The following is a 27,558-nucleotide window of genomic DNA, read 5'->3' on the forward strand; positions in this document are numbered from 1 at the left end:
CTTAACCACCGCGCCACCAGGGAAGTCCTGGCTGGGTTTCTTAGCCTCCCCATCGGTCAGCAGAAAGCATCTCTCAGACCATCTCTCTTCCCTCCCCCACAGCACAGGGCCCTCTTCCCCACCCACCCACCCGAGGTCCCATCTCCTGTTCTGACCAGCTTTCTGTATGAGGTGTCACTCATTCTGTGTTCCACGTGGTTCCAGTGCTGGATAGGAAATATGGGACCATAGGGGCTTCAGATCCAGAGGATGGCAGGGAGGGTAGGGGGCCCTCACAGAGGTCTGGTTTCTGGTAGAAGAGGAGGATGGCGCCTCTAAAAAGCAAATCAGACTTTAACATGGAAGAGTAACCTCTTATGAGCACCAGCCAAACCACCTTATGATGCTCAGAGCATGTCTTCTTCCCACTCAGGCTAGAGTACAAAAGGTTTCTTTCTGCCTTCTCAGTCCTGGGAGGTACCAGGCTCCAGGAAGGGTGTGTGAAGAAAATCCCTCGCTGCCACATTGGCCAAATGGAAGGGGGAAAAGCATAGGAAGACACTGGCATGTGCAAAGTCCCTAGGAGGAACCATGAGGGAGTCAAGAAACTTAAAGGAGGCCGGAGTAGCACAGAGAGCAAAGAGGAGAGGGAGAGAGAGGAGGTCAGGGCCCACATCATGAAGGGGCAGAGGGGGCCTGGCCTTTATTTTGATGGGCAGGAGAGATGGCCAGGAGGCAAGATCTGGGGTGGAGCTTCGCAGAGGGACACCTCTTCGGGATTGGGAAGACTCGAGGGGAAGGCACCATCTTCTGAGCCCGGCTCCTTGCTCCTTGGTCCCCTCTAAATGCTCTCTTGGGCCTGTTTCTCTTCCTCCCTCAGGGTCCAAAGCAAGGGTCTGACCCACTAAGCTGACCAGGAGTGCTCCTGGGGGCTGGAAGGCAGGGCCCCTGGCACAAAGAGTCAGAGTGGTTTCACCAGTCCCCAAGTCCTGAGTCCAACATGGAAATTCCAGGCCTTGGGATGTAAGACTTCAGGATAGTGACACCAGTTGGGAGACTCACTCTACCCAAGAGAGCACCCCCGAGGGGGTTGGGAAGCCCAGGCCCCCAACTTGATGCCCCAGGGACAGTATAAGGATGACCTGGCAGCCCCGGGCAGCTCCTTCCCCAAAATGAAAACTTTCACCATCACAAGGGGCAGACAGCTTGCTTGGAGTCTTGCCCCTTGTGGACCCCAGCCCAGCTGGGACCCTAGAAGGCCCTGGGGCTCATTTCTGCTCCAGAAAGGTGCAGCCCCTCAGCTTCCTTTGCTGCCCCAGGCGCAGGAGAGCATCTCAGCCAGGTCTGCGCAGGAGGACTTACAGACGTGGAACCCCAGAGCTTGCCAGGACAGCACCAACCTGCTTGACCCCTCCCAGTCCTGGCCCTTCCATCCAAGCCCAGAAACTCAGACCTAGGCCTACAACAAAAGACCGGGAAGTCCCCCAGCATGGGTGCGGGCATTTGCTGCTTCCTCCAGGGAGGAAGCAAGGGCTGCCCAAGGCCAGGTCCAGTGGAAGCACATCCTGCTACCTGGGCTGCTGACCCAGGACAGGATAGGCCCCTGGTATTCGGGACCAGCCTTGGGCAATGGGGAACGCAGAGGGAAGGCTTGGCCTTCAAATCTGGGTCCAAATCCCAGTATCCTGAAATACTAACTTTGGGTCCCTCTGTGCCTCAGTTTCCTCATCTGTTAAATGGGATGATGATAATACCTTCCCCATAGGGTTCTGGTAAGGACTGGGTTCGCCTAGAGGGAGTATCACATGGCGACCAAGAGCAGGGGTTCTGGAGCTGCCCTGCCTGGGTCCACATCCCAGCTCCTGCACTGCTAGCTGTGTAATCTCGGCATGTTACCCTCTCTGTCTCTGTTTCACCTGTAAAAATGGAGATAAAAGGGCTGCCATGAGGGTTAAAGGAGCAAGCCCATGTACCCAGAACACTGTCTGGTATGTCCTAAGTGCTCACAAATGCCACCTATCGGTTATACTCCACGGAGTTGGTACTTGGCACACAGAGGTGCCCAGTAAATGTGGGCTCCATCCTCTGGTCCCCCTGACTCTCACATCTTGTGTTTCCTACCCCCAAATCCAAACACCCAAGATTCCCTTTGATCTCCCCCCAATAAAATCTTATTAGCTCGTTCACACTCAAGTGTAAATGATGGACGGCCATTTAATTTATACCAGAGGAGCACAGGCACACCTTCAGCCAAAGGAGCAATGTGCTGATGGTGGACTCCAGGCCACAGGCCAGGCTGCGGGTAGGGAGCATTTGGGAAGGTAGCTCTCCCAGAGTCCTTCAGTGATAACCTCCTCAGCAGGCCAGGTATCTCCAGGCTGGAAAGGGTATTGGGTTTAAGACCCAGCTCTGCTCCTGACTGCTGTGTGACTTTCAGCAACTCACTTGACCTGTCTGAATCTCAGCTTCCTCATCTGCCTAATGGGATAACTTGTCTTCTGCCAGCCTCAAGGGGGCTGTCCCAAATTAAATGCATCTGAATATGGTCTGCATTTGTCTCTCAGGATTGTGGTTATTTGTCCACGTGTCCATCTGCTCTTCCCAGCCTGGATAGGGAGCAGGTGTTCAGTGAACATGAGCTGAACTGCAGTGCACATCCTGATCTCGGGGCATAATCCCTCCCGTGCACCCAGTCACAGCCACATTCGCATTCTCATCCATTCCCCACCATGCCCCGCAGTGGCCTGGGGAGGCTTGGAATACCCCATCTAGCAGATGAGGAAACTGAGGCCTGGGGGAGTCAGGGCATTCGCTTGAAGTGGTGGAGCTGGGAATCACCCACAAGCACTTGACTGCAAAATCCGTGCTGTCACGTGATTTCTGGATATCAGAGTTGGTGCCGGAAGGGGAGCAGGTTCCCTTCTCGCAGGGATGTGGGACCGGCAGGAGACAAAAATACAAGGACACCTACTGGCTTCAGGCACAGGCTACATTAGCCTGAACTTTAGGTCATCAGATTCTCGTGACCTCTCTGCGTGGAGGGGTTCTTATCATCCTACAGATGGCAAACTTCAGGCTCAGCGAAGTAAAGGCATTTGGCCAGTAAGTTGAAGAGGAGGATTAAAGCCCGGGGTGTCTGACACTGATGGTTGTGCCTGTGACCATCACCATGCAGTGCCCTCACCCACACTCACATACACCCGGCTGGCTTGAGAGGCAGGGGGGATAGAAGATCTGGGAGTGAAAGCCGCTGCACTGTGGGGATGTCACGGGAAGGTGGGCGGATGATCTTCCTAGAGGGCAGACCTGTCCACGGGGATGGAGGTATCCTCTGCAGGACAGGAGCTCCTGTCCCCGGAGGAATGCAAAAAGCCAGGGAGGTCGTAGTCAGCTCTGAAAGGGTAGTGGACTAGTGGCCACTCAGGACTGCTGCTGACCCCCGCCTGGGGGGCGCTTCTCACCCTCTTTCTGCTCCTCCTGTCCTCTTTGTCCCATCTCTTCCTCATCTCTGCCTGTGTCCCTTGTGTGACTTGGACAAGTTCCTTCACCTCTCTCCTAAATTCATAGCGTTTAACACCGTCCAAAGGGCCAAGGGCTCAGTAAGGGCAATTATGGTCGTTTTTCTTCTCTCCCCTCCCTCCATCCTGGCGAGCACTGAAGAAAAGGAGGCTGGACCCCCTGGGTTCTAAGTCTCCTCCTGCACAGCGAGCAGCTCCTTCCTATCCTGTCCCATTCCTTCTTAGTCTCCAGGGAGGCAGGGAGAGCCGAACTCAGCCCGGGGTCTAGTGGCACGACCCGGGAGTGCCAACCCTCATCCCTTCGCCTCAGTATCGCATCCACGAAAGGGGCGAGCGCTCCCCGCGTCCCTTGGTGCCATCTCTGGGTGTCCTCCGCACAGGTGGCTGAGCTCCAAGAGGCGCGGGACGCGGGCCCTGCAGGAGCGCGTGTGCTGCCCCCGCCCATCCCGCGCCGGGGCACCGAGAACCCACGTGATTTCCCGGCAGAGGCAGCCGGCTCTCCGCACCCGCCGCCAGGCTGCTCTCCGCGCCTACTTTCAGTTTCGTGCTCAGCGCGGCGAAGCCGGGAGCGCCGCCGGGAGCGCAGCCGGTGAGTGCCCACCACTTCGCGGGGCAGCGGGACCCGGCTGGGGCGAGCTGCGCAGGGAGGTTCGGGGTGCAGACGCCGCGCGGGGCGGGGAGCAGGGGATGCCAGAGGACTCTGGAGCTGGGCGTACCCACGGCCAGGTAGCTGACCTGATGGATGGTCGGGCCGACGGACGGCTGGACTGATGAACGGGTGGGCAGATGGGGCGCCGGTGGCGGGGGAGCGCTCAGCCTGCCACCCTGCAGAGTTTGAGGGATGAGTTTCGAGCCGCAGAGGAAAGCAAGTCTGGGTCACCCGGGTTGGGTTTCGGGACGCGGCTGCGTTCCCGCTCCCTCCCATTCCTCCCCACCTTCCGCCGCTCCTGTCACCTCCTGGAGCTTCAACCTCTAATTGTCTTTTAAAGAATTCAGAAGTCCCCGCTGCTCATTGCGTGGGACTTCGTAGCCTAAAAGCTTTTTATTATGGACAATTCCAAACATGTGCAAAAGTAGAAGGAATAGGGGCTCCCTGGAGGCGCAGTGGTTAAGAATCCGCCTGCTAATGCAGGGGACACGGGTTCGAGCCCTGGTCGGGGAGGATCCCACATGCCGCGGAGCAACTAAGCCCGTGCGCCACAGCTACTGAGCCTGCACTCTGGAGCCTGTGCTCCGCAACAAGAGAAGCCACCGCAATGAGAAGCCCGCGCACCGCAACGAAGAGTAGCCCCCACTCACCGCAACTAGAGAAAGCCCACGTGCAGCAACAAACGCAGCCAAAATAAATCAATTAAAATAATAAATAAAAGTAGAAGGAATAGAATTAGGTTGAGCTGTACAAATATGTCAGTTTTGATATAACCAAGCCCCACGTAACCGCCACTTAGGCTTCAACAGTCATCACCCCAGACCAGCCCAGTTTCGTCCCTACCACACTTCATTTTGAAACAAATGGCAAACAGACATAACAGCATCTCAACCGAACTTTCCCACAATGTACTAAAATAAGGAGTTTTTGAAAAGACATAACCACAATACCATCAGCATAACTTTAAACATTTTAACAGCAATTCCTTAACGTCAAATCTCCACAGACTATTCCTGATGAACGTTTTAACCTCATAAGTAATAGGTGAATACATGGGTGCCCTTTTGTTTACATGGGTGTCATTTTGCTACTTGCTTTTTGCGTTCCAAGTCGTTTTCAGCCATTTTCTCACCCGGGGGGCCAGGACCTGGAGTTTGCTGGGATGGCCATTTGGGGAGGTGCAGGGAGGCCCCCCACCTTCAGCACCGTTTGCATCCATTTTATACGTTGGGGTTCTTATGTTTCCTTTTTAAGAGGTTGGAGGTTCTGCAGGCTTCAAAAGCAGTTTGAAAACCAGTACTTCCCAGCCTCCCAAACCTGGGGATGGCAGGAGGTAGGGTGTACCCGGGGCCAGTACATGGAGCCTCATCCGTCCAAATTGCTTTTCTTTCTAAGAAGCAGTAAGCTCAGAAAACACTAGGCTTGGTCTCTTACCAGAGAACAGAGCGGGGCGGGATAAACCTGATCATTTCATGGTGCATGCAGGCCCCCCATCCAGCGTGCTTTCCTCAAAACTTACCAATAGCACCGACTGGTCATTGATTATGCCCACCTGCCTCCCCTCCAAAGCACAGCACCAGGACTTCCCTGGTGGCGCAGTGGTTAAGAATCCGCCTGCCAATGCAGGGGACACGGGTTCGAGCCCTGGTTCGGGAAGATCCCACATGCCGCGGAGCAACTAAGCCCGTGTGCCACAGCTACTGAGCCTGTGCTCTAGAGCCCGTGCTCCGCAACAAGAGAAGCCACCACAGTGAGAAGTCCACGCACCTCAATGAAGAGTAGCCCCCGCTCTCCACAACTAGAGAAAGCCTGCGCAGCAACGAAGACCCAATGCAGCCAAAAACAGAAACAAAAACAAAAAAAACAAAGCACAGCACCAGCTAGATTGGAGCCTGGCATGGGAGGCAGAAGGACCAGGGCTCTCAGCACCTTGAATTTGCTTGGTGACCATGGACTAGTTTATCTCTCAGAACCTCAGTTTCTCATCTGTAAAATGGGGATGATAACATGTCCTTCAAAGTGTGTTTCATGGGTTGGATGAGATGAGGTATGCCCTGTGCATGGTCAACCTCAAGGTACCGCACCAGCATGAGGAGTGATGGGTCCTTGATGAAAGCAGAGAAGCGGAAGGGAAAGTTCCTTGGAAGAGTTTCCCAATATGCTTAGCCTTATTCCTCCACCAGATACAGAGGTGCCTGGATGTTTGTAGGGCCAAGTCAGTCTCCTTACACCGAACACATATACCCACCTCCCCTCTGAGAAAAATTCAGCCAAATTACTTAGTATGTCTTCCCCTGTCTGTTATGGATTGAATTGTGTCCCTGAAAAAGATACCTTGAAGTCCTAACCCCTCTACCTCAGAATGTGGCTTTATTTCGAAAAAAGGTTGTAGCAGATGTAATTAATTAAGATGAGGTCATACTACAGTAGTTGGGTCCTTAATTCAGTATGAATGGTGTCCTTGTAAGAGAGGAGGGCAGCATAGGAAAATCGAGACACACGGGGAGAAGACAACCATGTGACACAGGCAGAGGTTGGAATGAGGTATCTACAAATTAAGGAGGTCCAAGAACTGCCCAGAAACCACCAGAAGCCAAAAGAGGCAGGGCAGGGCCCACCCCTAGAGACTTCAGAGGGAGCATGGCCCTGCCCACACCCTGGTTTCAGGCTTCTGGCCTCCAGAACTGTGAGAGTATAAATTTCTTACATTTTAATCCACCCAGTTTGTGGTTCTTTGTAGCAAAGCTAGGAGACTAATTTGCCATCCCAGAATCTCTCCTCTGCTTTCCACAGAGTCCCACTAAGGATTAAGCAAATTAAATACAGGTGCAAATACTTTGTAAAAACTTTTTGGAGGCCTTCTAAGGATGTAAACTACGGGTTTTCTTTACCGGATCTATTTGTTGAGTGTTGCTGGTAGCCCAAAGTCTATCTTGGATGAAACTCAGTCTGCAAGGCAAACACCCAAATGATTTGAGAAGGAAACAAACAAACAAAAAGTCTGAAAAATTGATCAGTCTGATCGTTAGTGCAGGCTGTCTGGAGAAGGGAAGGCTTTTGGTTCCTCAGACCACCCTGAAGATCATATCTCTGCCATCCACTGCCCTTAAAACCAGGAGGAAGCGGTGAGGCAGGCAAGCACTTGGTTATATGTGGGACTTGTTACCCATAAAATAAGCATGCTTATGTAACCTGTATGCCACCTGGGGTTTCCTAGATCCTTAAGAGCCGGGTGAAATTGTCATGAACCCCCATTATGCTCCTTTGGGAGCCCCTAAGTATTCTCAAGCTCTCTGTGGATCTGGAAGGTGGAGATGAATGTCAGCGTAGTTCTTCTGGCCACCTCTGACCCCAGACTCTTCTTCTGCTCTGCAGTCATCCTCTCTCACTAGTAGAGCAGGGCATGAAGCCAGTAGGTTTCCTGGGGTGAAACGATGGGAGACCTGGGGAAACCTGAGTTCACTTGTTTACCCTGCCTGTTTCAACCCTGATTCTCTGTGATGGAACTCCTGCTACATCCTGTGAGTCACTCCAAAGTCTTCTGATAAATTCCCAGACACAGGAGTCTTTCCCAGAAAGGTTTTTAGCAGCCCTTCCGGCTGGGATGCCTCTGCCATTTGGCAAAGGAGAACCTCAATGAACTTGAGGGAACGTTGAGTTCACGCTCAGATGACCTCTATTCTCAGTTTGGTTTTCTTCCTTCCAGACTTTTTTCTATGTGTGCATATTCCTATCTTTTTTAATGGACTCATAACACAAAAACCAAAATGGAATTACACTTTTTAAACAAAATAACATGGAATTATGTATTAAAGGAAGATTAAATGCTATGATATCCTTTTTTTAATTGTTTAGTTTTTAGTAGCTGGTACATTCGCATAGTACAATAATATAAAACAAATAAAAAGGTATAAAGGTATGTAATGAAAAGTAAGTCTCCCAGTCTCCTGGCCACCTGATAACCCTTCTTGAAAACAACCAATGTTATCAGGTTCTTATGTCTCCTTCCAAAGACAGTCCAGGTGGGCACATGGAGATATATATATATGTGTGTGTGTGTGTGTGTGTGTGTGTGTATATACATATATGTGTGTGTGTGTGTATATATATATATACACACACACACACACACACACACACATATATATATCCCCTTCTCACAAATGGTAGTATACTGTATATAGTGTTTTTTTATCTTGTTTTTTAAAATTTAATGTAATTTGGAAATCTTTCCACACCAAAACAAAACAAATCTGCCTTTTTTCTTTTTCTTTTTAACAGCTACATAGTATTTCAGTGCATGGTTGTTCCATAATTGATATAACTGTTGTTGGGCATTTAGGTTGTTTCTCATCTCTTGTTATTTCAATGAGTGCTGTAACAAATATCCTTGTTCAAGCATCGTTTTTGCCTACGTGAGAATAAATCTTTACGGGAAACATCCAGGAGTGTGTTTGCAAGGTCAAGGGGAAAATATGCAGTTTGAACTTTGATAAATCTGGCAAATTACCCTCCTTAAGTGTTGTACTAATTTTCACTCCAACATGTATGAGGAGGCCAGCTTCCCACCCATTCCCCAACATGTGTTATCAAACTTCTCCATATTTTCAGATCTGGTAGACAAGTAATGGTGTCCTATTTTTTTTTCATTTCTCTTATTATGAATGATTTTGGGCATCCTTTCAAATATTCAAGGCTCACTTATAGTTCCTTTTCCATAAACTGTTCTTATCCTCTGCGTACTTTTCCATTGAGTTGTTGGTCTTTTTCCTATTGAGCTGTAAAAGCATTTTACATATTAAGGAAATTAGCTCTTTGTAGTATGAGTATACTGTCATCTTAAGTGGCTGCATAGTTGTCCAAAGAATGGCTGAACCGTAATCTTTGTTAAACATTAAATTGGATCTTGTTTTCTCCTACTACATATGGAGTTTCCTCTGTTTTATATTAAAAAAACAAGAGGTGACATTTTAATTCTTTCCATAGCCCTTCCCAGAATTCCTCTCAGGGAAGGAAGTATTTCTGGAAAAATACCTTGATAGGATTGGGGTGGGTGGGGTCTGTGTGCAAAGAGATCAGCAGGGACCAGGACATGGAGGGGAGGCGCAGACTCGTGGCATGGAGCATGTGTATGGGCTGGGAGTGCAATATTTGCTCCTGAAAAGAAGGAAGAAGGAGAGAGGAGAGGAGAAGGTGGAGAGAAGGTAGGCCACACAGGAAGAAGACCCCCAGAAACTTCTTGGGGGTAGGATAGCCAAAGGTCATTTTCGCTAGGGTGATGCCCCTACTTCCTGCGAGGTGGTTAACTGACAGCACAGACTCCAGCACGGGCTCCACTCTGCAATCATTAACCCGCTCAGCACACATTTGCTGAGTTTCTACATGCCAGGCCCTGCGCTAGGTACTGGGCTACAGCTAGGAGTACGGCAGAGTCCCTGCCCCGGGGAGCTGATGTGCCAGTAGAAACAGACAGTACACAAGTACACAAAGATGTGCGGTAGACATCAGGTAGTGGTGACTACGGTGCAGGAAGACAAGGCAAGCGAAGGGGCAGGCATGCTGGGGGCAGAGGGAGGGTTGTGTTTGGAACAGAGAGGCCAGGCATGACCTTCTCATAAGGGGCTCTTGGGACAATTGAGGGGAGCGAGGCAAGGAGTCATGAACCATGATGGTGCCTGGAGTGGGGAAGGGAGGGGAGGAGGAAGGGAAGGAGGAGTTGTTAAACTCACAGCTGTTTAAGCCTCTTATGAGTGAATTTTTTACCTGTAATTTAACAAAGGGCTGGACCTAGAGCAGGAGCCCTCTGTCCGAGGAGCTCTGCCTGTGGGGAGGCTGTAAGCTTCCCCAGGCCATGGTATTTCAGGTGGCTGTCTGAGCCAGTTCATCTGCAGCAGGAAACATGGGGCTGCCCAGGTTGACATCCAGCCTTGCGGTGAACATCCTGGTGACCAGAGCTCTGCTCACAATCTGGATGGTTTCCTTCAGCTCCTCTCCCAATGTGGACTTCTAAAGCGATATATGGACTTTATTTTTATTTTTAATTTTTTTATTGTGTTAAAATACACATAAAATTTCCTATCATCTTAACCATTTTTGAGTGTACTACAGTTCAGTGCTTTTTTTTTTTTTTTTGCGGTACGCGGGCGTCTCACTGCTGTGGCCTCTCCCGTTGCGGAGCACAGGCTCCGGACGCGCAGGCTCAGCGGCCATGGCTCACGGGCCCAGCCGCTCCGCGGCATGTGGGATCTTCCCGGACCGGGGCACGAACCCGCGTCCCCTGCATCGGCAGGCGGACTCTCAACCACTGCGCCACCAGGGAAGCCCCAGTTCAGTGCTTTTAAGGACATTTACGTTGTTGTGAATCCATCACCACCGTCCATCCCCGTGACTCTTTTCATCTTGTAAAACTGAAATCCTGTGCCCATTACCCAGTAACTCCCCATTCTTCCCTTCCCCCAGCCCCTAGCAACCATCATTCTACTATCTAACTCTATGGATTTGACTACTCTAAGTATCTCCTATAGGTGGAATCATACCATTCCTACCAACAGTGCACAAGGGTTCCAGTTTCTCCACATCCTCACCAACACTTTTCGTTTTCTGTTTTTTTGATAGTTGCCATCCTAATGGGTGTGAGGTGGTATCTCGTAGTTTTGATTAGCATTTCCCTAATGATTAGTGATGTTGAGCATCTTTTCATGTGCTTATTGGCCATTTGTATATCTTTGGAGAAATGTCTGTTCAAGTCCTTTTCCCATTTTTGAATTAGATTGTTTTGTTGTTGAGTTTTAGGAGTTCTCTCTATATTCTGGATATTAATTCTTATCAGATATATGTCTTGCAAATATTTTTTCCCAGTCTATGGGTTGCCTTTTTACTCTGTGGGTAGAGTCTCTTGATGTATGATTTTTAAAATCTTCATGAAGTCCAATTTTTCTGTTTATTCTTTTGATGTCTGTGCCTTTGGTGTCATCTCCAAGAAATCACTGCCAAACCCAGTGTCACAGCTTTTAGTTTTATTATTTTAAGTCTTATATTTAGGGCCTTGATCCATTTTTGGTTTTTTTTGGTTTGTTTGTTTTATTAAATTTTTATTTATTTATTTATTTTTGGCAGCATTGGGTCTTCAATGCTGCACGTGGGCTTTCTCTAGTTGCGGTGAGCGGGCTTCTCATTGTGGTGGCTTCTCTTGCTGTGGAGCCCGCCTTCTCTAGGCGCGTGGGCTTCAGTAGTTTTGGCACTTGGGCTCAGTAGTTGTGGCTCGTGGGCTCTAGAACACAGGCTCAGTAGTTGTGGTGCGTGGGCTTAGTTGCTCCGCAACATGTGGGATCTTCCCAGACCAGGGATGGAACCCATGTCCCCTGCATTGAAAGGCGGATTCTTAACCACTGTGCCACCAGGGAAGTCCCCCTTGATCCATTTTGATTTAGTTTTTATATATGGTGTTAGGTAAGGGTCCAACTTCATTCCTTTGCATGTGGATATCCAGTTTTCCCAGTACCATTTGTTGAAAAGACTGTCCTTTCCCCATTGAATGGTCTTGGCATTCTTGTCAAAAATCATTTGACTGTATGTGTGAGGGTTTATTTCTGGGCTCCCTATTCTGTTCCATTGGTCTGTATGTCTGCCTTTATGCCAATACCACACTGTTTTGATTACTGTAGCAAGTTTTGAAATCAGGAAATGTGAGTCCTCCAGTTTTGTTTGTTTTTTTTTTTTTCAGGATTGTTTTGACTATTTGGAGTCCCTTGAGATTCCATATGAATTTTAGGATGTGTTCTTTATCCTCTGCAAAAAAGAAGTCATTGGGATTTTGATAGGAATTGCATTGAATCTGTAGATCACTTTGGGTAATATTGACTATTTTTTTAAGGAAAATACTTTTTTTTTATTTTTAGTTTTTTAATATTTACTTATTTATTTGGTTGCTCTGGGTCTCAGTTGCAGCTCGCCAGATCCTTAGTTGTGGCACACGGGCTCCTTAGTTGTGGCAGGCGGGCTCCTTAGTTGCAGCTCGCCGGCTCCTTAGTTGCAGCACATGGGCTTTAGTTGCCGCTCACCAGCTCCTTAGTTGCAGCTCACCAGCTCCTTAGTTGCAGTATGCGGACTCCTTAGTTGTGGCATACGAACTCTCAGTTGTGGCATGCATGTGGGATCTAGTTCCCTCACCAAGGATTGAACCTGGGCCCCCTGCATTGGGAGCATGGAGTCTTAACCACTGCGCCACCAGGGAAGTCCCAATATTGACATTTTAACAATAGTGAGTCTTCCAATCCATAAACATGGGACGTGTTTCCATTTATTTATGTCTTATTTAATTTCTTTCAGCAACATTTTGTAGTTACATTGTACAGACCTTTCACCTCCTTGGTTAAGTTAACTTCTAAGTATTTTATTCTTTTTGATGCTATTATAAATGGAATTGTTTTGGTAATTTCCTTTCCAGATTGTTATCTTTCATATTTAGAAACACAACTGATTTGTTTGTGTTGACTTTGCATCCTGCTGCCTTGCTGAATTCATTTATTAGTTCTAACAGGTTTTTTGTGGAGTCTTTAGGGTTTTCTACATAGAAGATCCTGTCATCTGCAAACAGATTATTTTACTTCTTCCTTTGCAATTTGGATGTCTTTTATTTCTTTTTCTTGCCTAATTGATCTGGCTAGAACTGCCAGTTCTGTGTTGAATAGAAGTGGTGAAAGCAGACATCCTTGCCTTTTCCTGATATTAAAGCAAAAGCTTTCAGTCTTTCAACATTGAGTATGATGTTTGCTATGGGTTTTTCATATATGACTTTTATTATGTGGAGTAGTTTCCTTCTATTCCTGGTTTGTTGAATTTTTTTTATCGTAAAAGGGTGTATAATTTTGTCAAATTTTTTTCTGCATCAATTGAAATGATTGTGTGGTTTTTTTCCCTTCATTTTGTTGATGTGGCTTATTACATTGATCAATTTTCATATGTTGAACCATCCTTGCAATCCAGGAATAAATCTCACTTGGTCATGGTGTATAATCTTTTTAATTTGATGTGCTGAATTTGGTTTGCTAGTATTTTGTTGCGGATATTTACATCATTGTTCATAAGGGATATTAGTCTCTAGTTTTCTTGTAGTGTCTTTGTCTGGCTTTGGTATCAGGGCAGTGCTGGCCTCCTAGAATGAGTTAGGAAGTGTTCTTCCTCTTCAGTTTTTGGGAAAACTTTTGGGAAAAGTTTGAGAAGGATTGGTATTAGTTCTTTTCTAACTTTCTGGTAGAATTCACCAGTGAAGCTGTCAGCTCCAAGACTTTTCTTTGTTGGGAGATTTTTTTTATTGCTGATATATCTCCTTACTAGTTATAGGTCTGTTCAGATTTTCTACTTCTTTGTGATTTAATGTTGGAAGGTTTTGTGTTCCTAGGAATTTGTCCATTTCATCTAGGTTATCCAGTTTGTTGACATACAATTGTTTGTAGTATTCTCTTACAATTCTCTTTATTTCTTTAGAATTGGTAGTGATGTCCCCACTTTCTGATTTTAGAAATTTGAGTCTTCTTTTTTCCTTAGTCCAAAAGGCTTGTCAATTTCGTTGAAGTTTTTGAAGAACCAACTTTTGGTTTTATTGATATTCTCTATTATTTTTCAGTTCTACTGTTCCTTTATCTACACTGTAATTGTTATTATTTCCTTTCTTCTGTTAGCTTTGAGTTTAATTTGCTTTTCTTTTCTAGCTCCTTAGGTTGTAAAGTTAGGTTGTTTATTTGAGATCTCTCTCTTTTTTTTTTTTTTTGAGGTACGTGAGCCTCTCACTGTTGTTGTGGCCTCTCCCGTTGTGGAGCACAGGCTCCGGACGCGCAGGCTCAGCGGCCGTGGCTCACGGGCCTAGCCGCTCCGCGACATGTGGGATCTTCCCAGACCGGGGCACGAACCCGTGTCCCCTGCATCGGCAGGCGGACTCTTAACCACTGCGCCACCAGGGAAGCCCTCTCTTGTTTTTTAATGTAACATTTATAGCTATAATATTTCCCCTTAGCACTGCTTTTGCTGTGTCCCATAAGGTTTGGTATGTTGTGTTTTTGTTTTCATTCATCTCTGTCTTTAAGCATTTTCTAATTTCCGTTGTGATTTCTTCTTTGATCCATTGGTTGTTTAAATGTGGGCTGTTTGGTTTCCACAATTTTGTGAATTTTCCAGTTTTCTTTATGTTATTGATTTCTAACACCATTGTGGTCAGAGCCTATACTTTGTATGATATCTATTTTTAAAAATCTATTGAGACTTAATTTGTGCCCTACATATGGTCTATCCTGGGAAATACCCATGTGCAATCAAGAATGTTTATTCTGTTGTTGGGTGGAGTATTCTCAATATATCTGTCAGATCTTATTGATTTATTGTATTGTTTAAGTCCTCTATTTCCTCACTTATCTTCTGCTTGATTATTCTATCCATTATTGTGAGTGGGTATTAAAGTCTCCCACTATTATTGTAAAACTGCCTATTTCTCCCTTCAGTTCTGTCAGTTTTTGCCTTGTATGTTTTGGTGGTCTGTCATTAGGTATGTAAATGTTTATAATTGGTATATCTTCTTGCTGAATTTAACTTTTTATTAACATATAAAGTCCTTCTTTGCCTCTTGTAACCTTTTTTTGATTTAAAACCTACTTTATCATATATTAGTACAACCACTCCTGCTCTCCTTTGGTTTCTATTTTCATGGAATATCTTTTTCCATCCCCTTACTTTCAATCTGTTTTTGTCCTTGAATCTCAAGTGAGTCTCTTGTAGACAGCATATAGTTAGATTGTGTGTTTTTATCCAGCCAATCTCTGTCTTTTGATTGGAGAGTTTAATCCATTTATATTTAGGTTATTACTGATAAGGAGAGACTTATTTCTGTCATTTTGCTGTTTGTTTTTTATATGCCCTATAGCTTTTTTGTGCCTTATTTTTTGCATTCCTCTCTTTTTTTGTGTTTAGTTAACTTTTTGTAGTGAAATGTTTAAATTCTTTCTTAATTTTGTGTATATCCTATAGCTCTTTTCTTTGTGGCTAACATGGGGATTACATTTAACATCTTAAAGTTATAACACTCTGATTTGAATATAGTGGCTTAACTTAAATAACATACAAAAACTCTGCTACTTTACAGCTCCATCCCCACTGCTTTCTGTTGTTGATGTTACAAAATTACATCTTTATACATTATGTGCCCCAAATATAAAATAATAATTGTTTAAAAACACATTAGTCTCCCAGTTTATGTAGAAAGCAAGATTTGGAATTACAAACCATAGTTACAGTACTGTATAGTAGCCTTTACACTAATAATTGTTTTTCTTTACATGTAATAGTCTCTTAAATCCTGTAGAAAACCAAAAGTACAGTTACAGGGCTTCCCTGGTGGCGCAATGGTTGAGAGTCCGCCTGCCGATGCCGGGGACACGGGTTCGTGCCCCGGTCTGGGAGGATCCCGCGTGCCGTGTAGCGGCTGGGCCCGTGAGCCATGGCCGCTGGGCCTGCGCGTCCGGAGCCTGTGCTCCGCAATGGGAGAGCCCACAACAGTGAGAGCCCGCATACTGCAAAAAAAAAGTACAGTTACAAACTACTGCTACAATAACACTAGCTTTTATAATTATCCATGTACTTACCGTTATTGATATCTTTATTTTTCCTTATGACATTGAGGTACTGTCTAGTGTCCTTTTATTTCACCCTGCAGGACTCCCTTGAGCATTTCTTGCTGGGCACATCTAGTGGTCATGAATTCCCTCAGCTTTTGTTTATCTGGGAATGTCTTGATGTCTCCCTTACCTTTTTGTTTTATTGTTTTTTTTTGGCTGCATCAGGTCTTAGTCGCAGCACGCAGGATCTTCGTTGAGGCATACGGCATCTTTTGTTGTGGTGAGCAGGCTCTTCGTTGCAGCATTCAGCTTTTTCATCAAATTTGGGAAGTTTTTAGCCATTATTTCTTCCATTTTTCTCTCTGTCCTTTTCTCTCTCTTCTTCTGGGGCTCCCATAATGTGTATGGTGGTCCACTTAATCATGTCTCACACATCCCTTAAGCTCTGTTCACTTTTCTTCATTCCTTTTCTTTCTGTTTCTCAGCCTCGATAATTTCCTTTGTCCTACCTTAAAGTTCACTGTTTCTTTCTTCTGCCTGCTTAAATCTGCCTTTGAATCCCTCTATGAATTTTTCATTTTAGATACTGCATTTTTTCAGCTCCAGAATCTCTTTTTGGTTTCTTTTTAGGTTTTCTATCTCTTTATTGATATTGACATTTTGCTAACACATCATGTTTTTGACTTTCTTAGTTCTTTAGGCATCTTTAAGGCAGTTGTTTCAAAGTCTTTGTCTAATATATCTGTCATTACATTTTGTTCAGAGACAGTCTTCTGATTGATTTTTTCCTTTCAGTGGGCCATTGTTTCTTTTGTATGCTTTGTGATTTTTCTGTTGTTGTTGCTGAACACTGGACATTTGAATCTAATAATGTGGTAACTCTGGAAATCAGATTCTTCCCCTTGCCAGGGTTGCTGTTTTTTGGTTTCTGTTTTTTGTTTATCGTTTTTGGTTTTTTGTATCGTTGTGAACTGTCTCTGTGCCCAGGATCAACCTGAGGTGTTAACTTAATGCCTTCTTATGTCTTTTCATCTTCTTATGTCTTTGCTGAGCCTTTCCTTGGGCATGTGCAGTCACTTTGTAATGTTCCCCATATGTGCAGTTGTTTCTGAATGTCCTAGTCTTTAATGTATGGCTTCCAAAAGGGGAAAAGCAAAATTGAAGGAGGGAACAAAAGGCACAGGCCCTTTAAATCTCCCGGAGGTCAGGTCAGCTGGAGGGGGAGGGGCTTGCCACCACGGAGGGGGTGGTGGAGTGACACCAATGGCCGCCTGCTCTGTCTGCACCTCTGAGATCAGAAACAGCAGTCAACAATTACGGGACAAATCTCGGTATCTGGAGGACAGGGTCCTTTTTACCCACCCTCGCTCCTGCAAACTGCGTGCAAGCTGCTCCAGGAACATGTGCACAGCTGGCTGCCACAAGACCGAGGGGTCGGGGCGTGGCTACCCACTACTGTACTAAGAGCTGAAACTGACCAAAATGAACCAAAAAACTTTTTTTTAATTGGAGTAAAATTGCTTTACAATGTTGTGTTAGTTTCTGCTGTACAATGAAGTGAATCAGCTGTATGTGTACCTATATCCCCTCCCTCTTGGACCTCCCTCCCTCCCTCCCATCCAACCCATCTAGGTCGTCACAGAGCACGGAGCTGAGCTCCCTGTGCTATACACTAGCTGTCTGTTTTACACATGGTATTGTATTTATGTCAAACCTAATCTCCCAATTTAAAATTAACCAAAATTTAAGAGTCCAGATTAACCCTGGAAGCTGGAAGCTTTCAACAGACTCCAGAGTTCCAAAACAGTTACACCAGATTCTGCTCGTACAATTTTTGTCTAAGTGAGGAGACAGATTCCTGGTGCTTCCTACTCGGCCATCTTCCCCGAATCCTCACTGGAACCATTATTTTCAACATGTTTGAGACCGTGTTGCTAGATTCCTCTCCTAGAAGACTGTGTGGATATAGAGGTTGCAGGCAGCTGGAAAACTGCCTGATGCCTCAACGCCCCATCTCCTGTGGGGAGGGATGGAGCCTGTACCATCACAAAACCCCAAGCCCCCATCAACCCCTTGCCTGGGCGGTTCCTTCTGCCCCTTCATGCCAAATGGAGGGAGGACTCAAATCATGGTGAGCTGGTACTCTGAGGTACTCAGACCTTGTCACTGCATCTTGTTTGAAGAGAGAAATAGCTTGCCGTTTTATTGGTCTCACAGTAGTCTTTTCCCTAAGTTCTTGAAGGTGTCCTGTGCATTTCTCAGCCTCAGAATTCTCTTCTTGAAATGGGCAGGTAAAGGTTTGCCTCGTTAGAGACTTACACGGTAGAGTCAGCAGGATGATGTTTAGGAGGTGCATGGAAGAGGCGTTGGCTGAATCATAAAGTGAGACCAGCTGTCCTCTTTTCACTTCTCTTTAATCCTTCCTGTTTAGTCAAGGAGAAAGTCTCAGTTGGCTGCTAATGTCTGTAAGGCCTCTTACACTCCCGAACACCTTTTCCACAATGCGAGGCCAGGCCTCAGGCCATAGGCAGCAACGCCCAGGTCCCCTTCAACGGGCATCATTTTGGTTTTGTTTCCCTTGGGCTTCTCTCTTAGGGGTTACCTTCCATGCAGGGCAAATGATACTTTAGAAAACCAAGTTCAAAGTGAAATGATTTCTAGAAAATTTTTAAGGAAACACTACTCTGATTCTCAGATAAGGCAAAAAGTCCTCCAACATGGGTAAAAAAGTCTTGGAAATGGTATTTCTATCCCTAAAGGGTAAGACTGTGGGAAAGTTCACGTTATATATTTCCACAGTGTTCAGAACTTTTCAAATGAGTGCAGATTATATTTTATAGCAGAAAAATAATCAAGAGCTATGGGAATGATCATTTCGTCCGGAAAGAAGATCATTGGTTGAAGGCAGTATGGTGCTTCAGTTAGGAAAGCACCTCTGGGTTCAGCAGAGGTTTTAAATCCACTCTTTGCTTCTTGACTTCCAGAGTCCATTTCTTCATCTGTAAAATGAAGGCGATATCTGCCTTGAAAGGTTGATTGAGGATCCACTGAGGAAATGCGGGTGGAGTACTGTAGCCTGATGCCCAACCTGTGCTGAGAGCCCAATATATGAGATTAGCGTCAACCAGCATCAGCTGCAGTTGGGCAGTCCCCTCACTGTGTTGTAATCTTTATATGAATTATTGTCCCCCATCCTCAGAATGACCCTGTGAAGTAGATGCAAAATCATCACCGCATTTGCAGATGAGGAACGTGTGGTACAGGGAGATTAGGAAACTTGCCCTAGGTTGGGCAGCACAACATGTTGAAATCGGGATTTGCACCCAAGCCTCCTGACCCCAAAGCTCTTTTATCAGCTCCACAGATCCCTGTGAGATGGGCTGATATTAACCCTGCTTGACATACAAGCGAACCATGGTCCAGAGAAGGCAGGGACTTGCCTGGTGTCACCTAACAAGTCAGTTTGGGGCAGTGGGGCTCAGAACGGAGGCTCCAACCAACCAATCCCCTAACCCCCAGTCCCAGCCCCAAGCCTTTCTTCTACCCGTGTTTTGTGTGTCTGGACACTGTCGGCTGGCATGGGAGAACACCGCTCAGATGATCCATCCCGGAAGCAGAAATCCTCTTGTAACTTCAGAGAGTCCAGCTTTCTGGCCACTGATCTTCGGTCTTCTTTCACTTTCAAAAAAATGTATTCAGTTTAAACCATACAGGTAATACATGACTAAATTCTCTTTGCAGAAAGCTAAACACCTTCTACATCAGGCTGAAATCTCCATTACTCACTGCTTCCCGCCCCAGGTCTGTCCTCTCCCAGTTTGAGGTAACCAGTTGGGTGTGTTGCCTTCCAGAACTTTATCTAAGCCTTCGCATTAAAAAAAACAAGGGAATTCCCTGGCAGTCCAGTGGTTAGGACTCTGCACTCTCACTGCCGTCGGGGAACTAAGATCCCACAAGCTGTGCTGCGCGGCCAGAAAAAAAAAACCTAAAGCAAAACAAAAAAACAACAACAACAAAAACCCCAAAACACTTAAATTGGGCTCACTCACTGCGAGGCCCTGTTTTAAGTGTTTTTCTTGTATTAACTCATTCACACCCCTGTAAGGAAGGTACTGTTATTATCCTTGTTTTATAGATGAGAACATTGAGGCTCAGAGAGGCTATACAACCTGCCTGAAGGCTCACAGCCTGAAAATAGTGAAAAGTTTAGTCCCAAACCTAGACAGCCTGGCTCCAAAATTCATACTCTTACCCTCTAAGTTATAAAAAACATGTTATTATAGAACTGGAGTATTGGTGTTTTGTTTTATATGTATTCTTCAGACAAATGATGTCATATTATGCGTATCATTATACATGTGTCTCGTCTATTCAGTAATACATATGGAGGATCCAGCCACGTGAGTTGTTCAAACGCAGCTGCAGGATTTTCTTATGTAGTGCACTCTGTGCCTTGCGGGCCGTGTGGCTCTCCCTGTAGATTTCTGCCAAGCAGTTTGGTTGTAGAGTCAAAGGGCGGACACATGTTTTTGTGTTTTTTTTTTTTTTTTGGCTGCGTTGGGTCTTCGTTGCTGCACGCGGGCTCTCTCTAGTTGTGGCGAGCGGGGTCTACTCTTCGTCGCGGTGTGCGGGCTTCTCATTGGGTGGCTTCTCTTTTCGTGGAGCACGGGCTCGAGGCGTGCGGGCTTCAGTAGTTGTGGCTCACAGGCTGAGTAGTTGTGGCGCGCGGGCTTCAGTAGTTGTGGCTCATGGGCTCTAGAGTGCAGGCTCAGTAGTTGTCTCAATGGGCTTAGTTGCTCCGTGGCACGTGGGATCTTCCCAGACCAGGGCTCGAACCCGTGTCCCCTGCCTCGGCAGGCAGATTCTTAACCACTGCGCCACCAGGGAAGCCCAGAGGCCGGACACATTTTAAGTTTTAGAAATCATTGCCAATTTGCCTTTGAAAGCGGGCAGGCCAATTTCCAGGCTGTGAATTCGAACCTCAGGATCTAACTTCTCTCCTTTACATCCCAAGCCTTCTTCATCCCCTAAATTCCAAAAGCAGCACAAGATTCCTCCGGGATCCTCGCTGACCGCATGGCTGGAGATGAAGGGGGATTTCCAGACCTCGGCTCCGTTCTCAGTTTGGTGTGGGCATGAGAGGAGGGGGCAGAGCCGCTGAGCGGGGGCCTGATGCAAAGTGCAGGAGGAGTGTTAGCTGTCAGTAGACACCCGTAGGGTCTCATCTAAATATGGCCACCTCGGTGGCCTTCCCATCCCCAGCCTCTTAGAAGGCAAGAATCATTCGGCTCTGGTTTGCTGGGGAAGCAAGACACCGGGTACAAGGGAGCAAGGAGCCACTGTCCCAGCTGGGAGCGGAGAGCTGGGTGACAGCGTGGCCTGGAACAGTTGTCCCCAAGCTCAGCTGGGCTGCTTCCAAAAGTGCTGGTGCCTGTGTTCTGCCCTCAGAGGCTGTGCTGTGATTGATCAGGAGTGTGGCCCATTGGAAGTTTTAAAACCCCGGATGATTCCAACATGCAGACAAGTTTGGGACCCACTGCCCAGGACTGTGCCGGGCAGGACCCTTCTCACGGAGGCCTCACCGGCCACTTCCTGTGGGTTCTGGGCCCAAACTGCCAGGGCTGAGCGGGAGAGGCAAGGCCACTACCTGGCCACCTGCTGTCTGAGCCAGGCCAGGGCTGCCTGTGGACACCCCGGTTTCAGGGTGGGGGGGGGTACATCCAGAAACCCTAGGGGGGGTCTTTTGGTGGAGAGTCTGAGCCTTCCGAGCAGGAAGGTAACTGGGGTAAAGGAGACAGTTTCAATTCTAGTGATGGGGGCTGGGGCCCAGCTTCCTGGTTTCCAGTGACGAGGAGAGAGAAGCCTTGTCGGATTTGGAACAGGGGCCGCCCAGGCCTGAGGCCCAGAGTGCAGGCTTGTGCCACCTCCACAAGGGCTTTGAGGCAACAAGATGGTTGTTCAACTCCCGGCTCTGCGACTGTCTAGCTAGTGACCTGGGGAGGTCCCCTCACTGCTGGGAGCCTCGGTTTGTGCTTTGGTAAAGCATGTGACTGCATTTTAAGTCCTGCAGGACCCTGTCATTGTGAGGGATAATAAAGATGATTGTTTTCAAAGGAACATTGGGGGCTTCCCTTCCCTGGTGGCGCAGTGGTTGAGAGTCCGCCTGCCGATGCAGGGGACACGGGTTCGTGCCCCGGTCCGGGAGGATCCCACATGCCGCGGAGGGGCTGGGCCCGTGAGCCATGGCCGCTGAGCCTGCGCGTCCGGAGCCTGTGCTCCGCAACGGGAGAGGCCACAACAGTGAGAGGCCCGCGTACCGCAAATCAAAAAAAAAAAAAAAAAAAAGGAACAGTATTCTCCTATGTCATCATCCCCCCACGGAAATGTGCTGTGCCGAGGACCCCTCTTGCCCGCTATGCCAGCTTTTGTGGGTGCGGGAGGAGATGGCCGCTGATGTCCCCTTGAATGTAACTCCCGTGGGGCCCCATGAGAAGAGGGTGATTCCTGGGGTGGGGCTGCATCGGTCCCCCAGAAAGAGCCCACTGGGTCAGTCTGGTCCCACTTCTGCTTCTTATTTGCTGTGAGTGTCAGCAAAGCCTTCCTTTCTCGGGACCTCTGTTTCCCAATCTATGAAATGGGCCTGGCATGGACCCCACTGCCAGGATTCTTCCAGCTCTCTTCCCCTTTGCATCTGGGCTCAGGCATCCTCTGAAGCCTCGGACTATGATCAGCCACCCTGCGGGAAGCAGAGGCCCTGGGTTCCCGGTCGTCAGCCCTGTAGGGCTTGGCGTGGAGGATTCCCAGAGGGCTTGAGGGCCTCTGTGGACTCTGGTCCACCCTGGGGTCCCCAGGCCTGACCTGTCCACTCAGTCCTGAGAAACCAACTTCAGTAGCACTTTCTTTTCTCAATTTCAGTGATATTTTGGTCCAAATGTCTTGAGTGGATGTCATGGCCGGGGGTACTGACCCCATCAACCGCATCCTTCCTGATCCTGACGTTAGCATTGGCAGCCTTCTTATTTGTCCCTCTCTTCCAGCTGCCTGGCCTCAGTCGCCCCCTTCTGTCCTCTTTTCTCCCACCCGGGCCCAGGGGCTGGGGCAGAACCCCGGAGTCTGCCAGTGCCCGGGGGCGGACAGGGCTTCCAGCCTCCCACAGACCCTGATCCTCGGCCTGACCCTCCCAGACAGCCCCGGGAACAGGGACAGTGCGGGAGTCCAGCTCCTGCAGGTCCAGGAGTACCCGAGGGATGGACAGCGTCGGCGAGGGGAGGTTAAATAAATCAATAACACTGTGTATGTGCAAGCATGGTCTCACCATATTTTATTTTCTCACAGTCAGATTTATATACCCTAAGTGATTACATCATCAGGTGCTTAGCTAAAACCTCAGAAGATATTTATAATAGATTGTACCTAATATTTCTACATGTACTTTTAAAAATAATTCTAAAGGTTCTCAAAACATCATTGTTTTCTCTTAGAGTAGGTTCAATGCGTACTAATAACAAAGCCAAGCTAATATGTAACAAGCCATTAAGAGAAACTATGGAGGAGGAAGTTTCCTGAACTTTCCTTTGTGTCCCAGAGGTCCGCATGGACAAGTCTTAACAGTGTACCCCTAAATCATCTACAATATATTTCACAATTTAATCTATCACTGTGTTCTTCTGGGCAAGAAGCCTTGTCTGAATGGATGAGTCAACAATTCCAATGTTGGCAGTTGACTCTGTATGATTAATTTATACTTATACCAGAACCAACAATACCCATAATCATCTATTACTCCATGGACGAGTCAACAATTCCAATGTTGGCAGTTGACTCTGTATGATTAATTTATACTTATACCAGAACCAACAATACCCATAATCATTTATTACTCCCATTGCTTTTTTGTTATTGGTGTTTTCCATAGAAACAACCCTACATTTCCAGGTTGTTTGTTTTTTCTCCCACCAGCCAGGGGCTGTTGTTAAAAAGTCTCAATTCGTAGGTTTTGGTTTGGGAGGGGGAAGAGGATGTTTTACAAGGTTAAGCTTGGGAGAGGGGGCAAATCCCCCATGTACTTTTCCAAGGCAGAAGCACAAAATTACAAAACAGCTCAGATGAGATGTAGTCAGCTTCCTGGGCGCAGCACTGCCCTGCACCGCTGTCTTGGTGTTGTTCCATGACCCTGTCATGGCACGGAGGCTCCAGGTTGGCTTCCAACATTTCCCCCGTTTTCATTTGTTAGAAGCTCGCTGTGTAATTCAATGGAGACTTGATGGATACTTTTACTTAAGATCCTGAAGATGACTGGAAGGAGAAAAGCCAGAATTAATATTATAGCAGCTATTATGCCTATGTTTGTAAAGAGTGTAAACAAAGTTCTTTGTGACAGAAAGATTCTAAGACTATCAAAAAATGATTGCGCCGTTTCTGCGGGGGAATCATCTAATTGAGCATTGCCAATGTCATATATTTTTTGATGTAACTTTTCTAAATCTAAACTTAGATCTGAATGATTCCAGACACCTAATATGTGAGTTTGTATTTGTTCCCAAGAGTATAAGGACTTATTAACTTTTAATGGGGTTACACAAAGAGTCAACAATTCCAATGTTGGCAGTTGACTCTGTATGATTAATTTATACTTATACCAGAACCAACAATACCCATAATCATCTATTACTCCCATGTAGGGCCATTGTTTTTTTATTATTGGTGTTTTCCATAGAAACAACCCTACATTTTCAGGTTGTTTGTTTTTTCTCCCACCAGCCAGGGGCTGTTGTTAAAAAGTCTCAATTCGTAGGTTTTGGTTTGGGAGGGGGAAGAGGATGTTTTACAAGGTTAAGCTTGGGAGAGGGGGCAAATCCCCCATGTACTTTTTCAAGGCAGAAGCACAAAATTACAAAACAGCTCAGAAGAGATGTAGTCAGCTTCCTGGGAGCAGCACTGCCCTGCAGCGCTGTCTTGGATTGTTGTTCCATGACCCTGTCATGGCACAGAGGCTCCAGGTTGGCTTCCAACAGGACAGCAGGTGGTGTCCCCCTTGTAGAGATGAGGAAACAGATCCCAGCAAGTGGGAGGGGTGCTGCCAGCACCTGTTACACCTGAGCCCCAGCCTCAAGCGGGCTTCCTCTCCATCCAAGCAGGAAGAGGGAGGAAGCAAAAGAACAGCAGCCAGAAGTATGCAACTCAAACCACATCCTCTCCTCCCTCCCTTCCTTCCTTCTACCCTGTGCTAGGGGCTGGGGCTACATAGGAAACAACAAGAACAATAACCCTGGTAATAATAGCTAATGGGCCAGATGCCATGTCAGGGGTTTTGCCTGCTTCATCTCCCGGCGACCTTGCCAGGTAGCTATTATTACCCCCAAGGCTGACCTGGCTGGTGCTTCCTCTCACCAGTCTACTGTACCCCCTCATAGGCCAGTCCCCCTTCCCCCATCCATTGTGGGTGTAGGCCCACTAACACCTGCACCCCGCCCTGAAGGATTGCCCTTGGCTGATAGGAATGCCCCTCCCCCACCCATAGGCATGGCCTGTAGCCAATGAGTGGCAGATGTGGCGGATATGGGCGGGAGAACAGCGCAGCCCCCTTGCCTCTTGGCCGGACAAACTCTGGAGTGTTGTTCACATCCCAGAGTTCCCTGTGGTCAGGCTAAAGCTAGACTGCTCCTGAAACCACATCTGTGCTTAACTTCTTCCCCCACCCCATCCTGCTTCCCTTCCCACCTTAATAAATAACTTTGACAGACACCCCTGTCTTGGGCTCTGCTTTTAGCAGCCTGACCTAGAACATCCCCATTTTACAGATGAGGACGCTGAGGTACCAAGCCATGGAGTAACCAGACCATAGCCACACAGCTGGTAACTGTGTAGTAGAGACTCAAATCCAGGGCCCTGGTGCCAACGTATTTGCCCTTATCCAGAATCAGGCAGTGTCCCTGCCCTGGAGGTGTACCCAGCTGCTGAAGGAAGGGTGGGCCAAGAGGAAATGATGATGCAGAGTGACAAGCCCTGCTGTGGAGGAGAAAGGAGAGATTGCTAGGGAGGGAAGACCAATATTGGGGGTGCCACTCGGTCTGAGAAGGCAGCTGAGAAGACTTCCCTGAGAAGGGAGCAAAAGCCGATTGGAGCTGTGGGTCCAGAAGGAGAAGGAAGAGTTTGCAGGATGGAAAAAAAGGGCAGGGCATTCAAGGCAGAGCAAGGCATGTGTGCAAGGCAGGGAGTTGTGAAAGAGGATGGCGGGGTGGGCATATGGGAAGATCGCGCCCATGGAAGCAGGGTCACATGGCAGGGCAGCACGGGTGGTGTGAGGGGGCCCGGAGATGGCCAGGACCCAGACGGTGAAGGACCATTTGTTTATTCATCCTCTGAGCCTTTCTTTGGCACCTGATGTGGACCTGCTTTGTGGAAGTCATGCTAACGTGGTGCCACTTCATCTAGCAGGTGGTGGGAAACTACAAGAAGTTTAGACAGAAATGAGGCCAGACCAGAGCTGAGTTTTAGAGACAACTCTGGCCAGAGGCGTGTGTGCTGGCGTGTGTGCACGTGTGCATGCATGTGGACTGGAGGTGGGGGGTGTCTCCAGGCGCAGGGAGCAGCGAGGGCAAAAGCCCTGGGACTGGGGCAAAGGAACTGGCTGTGATTTCTCCACTCCGGCCCCTAACCTCCACAGCAGTGGCGTTCCCTGGATGGCAGGAGAGATTCCCCAAGAGCACAGCGATGAGGGCAACGGAAGGGGCTGTCTGCTTAAAATTGAAGCCAGGATGGAGTGATCCTTCCATGCCCACCCCCTCAGTGAGACTAGCACCCCAGCAAGGTCCCCTGCCCTTTTCCCTCTTGCTGTCTGGACCTGGAGCGGCACCGGACTGCAAACCCACATGCCTGGATTCCCTTGGCGTGCTGACTCGCTCTGATTGTGTGATGCTGGGCGTTTCACTGCCTCTCTCTGAGCCCCATGTTTGATCGCCCTATCCCAGGGAGGCATTGGTGATTCTTAGAAGTAACACTTTTTTTTAGCCGGAGATCCCGGTGCTAAAATGCAAATATGAAGGCCTGAGAGTTTATTGAGGTTCATTTTCTTTGTTCTATTAGCAACGCTCTGCTATCTTACTTTCTGCAGAACAGTAATAAAATTTTATGCATTTGGGTAACATGAACCCATAAACTTAACATCATTTAAACATTGTTATTTAAATTCATATTTAAATTTTAAAACTGTTAGCCATGCATGGAGAAATTGATAGAAGCACAGTGACTAAGAATGTCTCTCTCATTCTTTGATGGCTACCCCAGACCACATAGATACCAATATAGGAGATTTGAAGGACAACCAGTATAGGTGAGGTAATAGATATATTCGATTTTTTAAAATTTAATCTTGTTTAGGTAATACATGCATACAACATAAAATTCTAAAAGTTCCTCTCCCTGGGGACAATTACTATTGTGAGTTTCTTCCAGAAATATTCATGTATTTAGAAACATACACATTTTATTTTTCTTTACACGAATGCGGCATAGGTACCTTATTCTGCCCTTGACCATTTTTAAAATGTGATATATCTTGTTCCATATCATTCCACATAGTTCTGCCTCTTTCTTTTTAATGGCTGCATAGGATTTCATTGCATGGATGTGCCATAATTTTTCTTTTTTTGGCGGCTTGGCCTGCGGGATCTTAGTTCCCCGACCAGGGATTGAACCTGTGCCCTCAGCAGTGAAAGCGTGGAGTCCTAACCACTGGAGCCCAAGGAATTCCCAGGCCCTTGTTGTTTATCTGTTCTTCTAGTACTTTCATGGTTTAACTTTTTACATT

The 27,558-nt window shown here is 47.2% G+C and overlaps 1 protein-coding gene across 24 annotated transcripts in view; it reads left to right on the top strand.

The window, feature by feature from the left end:
* NLRC5 (NLR family CARD domain containing 5) overlaps positions 1 to 27,558 on the top strand; it is a 128,258-nt gene that overhangs the window by 29,157 nt on the left and 71,543 nt on the right. For all 24 annotated transcript variants that reach the window (XM_055079054.1, XM_055079058.1, XM_055079057.1 and 21 more), the window contains one exon: positions 3,878 to 4,086. The gene's annotated coding sequence lies outside the window, so the exon portion shown is untranslated. The remainder of the gene's footprint in view (positions 1 to 3,877; positions 4,087 to 27,558) is intronic.

The sequence above is a fragment of the Physeter macrocephalus genome, chromosome 17 (assembly GCF_002837175.3).
Source record: "Physeter macrocephalus isolate SW-GA chromosome 17, ASM283717v5, whole genome shotgun sequence".
Taxonomy (NCBI): Eukaryota; Metazoa; Chordata; class Mammalia; order Artiodactyla; family Physeteridae; genus Physeter; species Physeter macrocephalus.